This window comes from Pteropus alecto, unplaced genomic scaffold (genome assembly GCF_000325575.1).
Source record: "Pteropus alecto unplaced genomic scaffold, ASM32557v1 scaffold35, whole genome shotgun sequence".
NCBI lineage: Eukaryota > Metazoa > Chordata > Mammalia > Chiroptera > Pteropodidae > Pteropus > Pteropus alecto.
In genome coordinates this window covers 5,596,899-5,600,039 of record NW_006437828.1, presented here as the reverse complement: position 1 = coordinate 5,600,039, position 3,141 = coordinate 5,596,899, and positions in this window count along the sequence as shown.

The window sequence follows — 3,141 nt, the reverse complement described above, 5'->3', positions numbered from 1 at the left end:
ATGGAGAAAATGTGATTATACTGGCTGTTTCAGAAGATAATTAGTTAACATGTCTCGAGCATTTATTCTGCAGGTGTGGTTCAAACCATGTTTCCTTCATGAGTCCATTTTATCCTCCCAGTATTCCGGTGAGGCGTGGATTACTGCTGTTTTGTGTATGAGGACAGGAAGACCCAGCACGTTTCAATGACTGGCAAGTTCTAGATTCAAGCCAGCATTCTGGATTCAGTGCTTTGTTCTGAAGCAGGATTCGGCCCTGCCTCTCTCGGGTCACTGCAGTGGAGAGATGTGGTCTGGATTTGTGGTTACATTGTCTTGGTCTCAGAGTCAGGGGTAAACGTACAGTGATATCAAAGATTTCATGTACACTCTCCTTTATTTTTGTCTTTCTCTCTTCAAAACTTACACCCGTTTCCCAAATCTACCAAGGGAAAAAATGTCGTTTTTACAGTGCTTACTGAAGGCCCATTGCTAAATGGAATTCAATCAGTCACTTGGAGATATAGAACAGGTTTTTTGCCTCGTGGGAGTTTACAGTTTAAAATCATTGTAATAAAACATTAGCACTAAAAGAATGCACAAACATACATTACCTTAGAGCGCTGAGTCAGCACCACAGGATCATGCATCCAACGCTAGGAATAAGATAGGTTAAAGAAAGTCAAAGCCTATGAATTTACCAAGAACCACCTATGCGAGATTTAACGATTTCCTTTGTTAAGTGTTTTCAGAATTATAATAGGATTAAAAAATAATGTTTTAAGAAAAAATAAACAAAAGCACTTTTTTTTGAAACCATTTGCATATACAGTTTAGTGACATTTAAGACTTACTCATCTAAAATGTGTTTCCTCTGCCTGGGACAGCTTCCTAGTGAACTGCCTTCGAACTCTTACCCACTTTGAGCGTCTCAGCATAAACGTCACCTTCTCCGAGCTATTGCAGCTTTTTCTGGGTGCTTCCACAGGCCACTGAGGCTCCTCCCGTCGGAGCATTTACCGTAAGGTACTACAGCTGCTGCCTTTTTGCTTATTTCCCTTATTAGACTGTAATATCCTTGAAAGCAGAAGTTTTTGTCTTGCGCGTTATATACGTATTTTTGAATTAATCTGTAATTAAAAAAAATCATATTAAATGCTGTGTACTACTATGGATTGAATCCTTTAACAGCGAAAGGGCATTAGTGAAAAAACTGAGTCTAGTTTACAGTAATGCGCCAATGTTATTTTCTTACTTTTGACGAATGTAACAGTTATCTAAGATGTTAAGATTAGGGAAGACTGCAGGACAAGTACATAGGAACTCTGAACTAAAATTATTCCAAAATAAAAAGTTTATTTAAAAATTATGGGGAATTATTATTATTATTATTATTATTATTATTATTACATTGTCAGATGATGTCCCCAAATTCCACAATTGAATGGTCCTGGGTCTCACTTGCTGTAGGTAGTAATGAAATATGTTGCTAATTTCTTGTCCCATCTCTGTTATTAAAAACCAGTCTTTCCCACGAAATCACTAAATCTTGTTGGTTTTGTCTAAAATATCTCTTGCTTTATGTCGTTCCCTTCTGGCCCCTTCACACTTTTGGGAGGTGTCCCCTTGCCTCTGCACTGCCACTGCTGAGCTTCTGTGAGTTCCTAGACCCCACTGAACTCTGGACAGAATTAAAAGAATGCGCGTTCCTCTTAATCCCTGCTGTTCTTTGTCACCTTGCCTTGAAAATGGTCTCCTCAGCTGTACCCTTTGCACTTTCTTCTCTCTAGGGTGTCAGATCTGGTCCTGCAGTCTAACGAGTAAACTCACAGTAAACTCATTCTGTTCTCCCGATTCAGTTTGGGATTCCCTTGTCCTTCCTTCAGCCAAAAAATAATAGACTGTAAGCCTTCAACACACCCGGAAACGGGCATGGGTTCTGCTTTACATGCTTAGCTGGGCCACTCTGCTATGACTTAACCTATGGGTCTAAGGTTAATAGGGAAGTCTTAAGGGATGCTAAATTTAGACTTAACTTTGACCTGGCCTTCAGATTGGACTCAGTCCACTTGGTCATCCTGACTGGGAAAACTAATGACTGGTGGCAGCCATGCAATACAGCGTCTGTCTGCTGTTCGCATTGTCAGAGGTGAAGAGAACTCCTGGTCCATTTTAGAAACTGTTCAAAAAGAAATTTTGTCTAAAAGATATTGTTTACAGTTACTCTACACATTTCAAGGGGTTCTTGAAAACCAGTGTCTTCTATCCCTGAAAATGAAGATCAATATAAGTAATTTTGGATGTATACTTGGAAAGCTTGAAATAGCTCTGAGGTGACTTTGGGTCATTTTCTACTTTCATACGTTTAACTGTTCTTGTCACAATCCTGTCAGTTTCTGCTGCAAGCTGAGAGCCTTTCAGGCTCCTTGCCCCACAGACTTACATTGTCAGCTGAAGAGGGTGCAGCCTGGTAGAATCGTGGTTAATTTCCACAGTAAAGAATGATGCTAAATTTAGATATCTAAGTGGATGCAGCCAATGGACATAAGAATTCTCAAACAATGTCTCAGCATTCTAAAACTTAATAGTTCTCCTGGATTCATCCTCCTGTTCTTCATTCTTAGTTAATAATCACACTGATTTCTCTTATCAAAAGAATTTTCATTTAAAGTAATGCCGGGGGATTTAATGAATATAATTTGTTCTTAATGCCTTTTCTAATTGCCCTCGTTTCTTTAATGTTTTATACTATGTTCCAAGAAATTAAAAGGTGGTTTTATTCCATTTTCATATCATCTTTTTTTTTTTTAAGTTTTTCATGGCAAATATAAAAAAGATACAAGGCCTGAAAAATTTTGAGTAAATACAAACAGGAGGATTCCTCGGCTTACTAAGGAAAAGATAGGATGTCTAAATTGGATCATGAATAAGAAATAGAAGCCTTATAGTATATCTACTTCACATAATGTTTGTACTCAATAAATATTAAATAATAGCATGCGCAAAAATGACAATTTAATGAGCCAAAATATTTGTGGAGCAGAAAAAAATTATCTCCAGTTATTTTGTACAATTTTGAATAAAAAAATATAATTTATTTACAGCGCAAGTATTTAAGACTTTGAATGAAATTAAGTAAAAAATAGATTTTTTCCCCTCCAC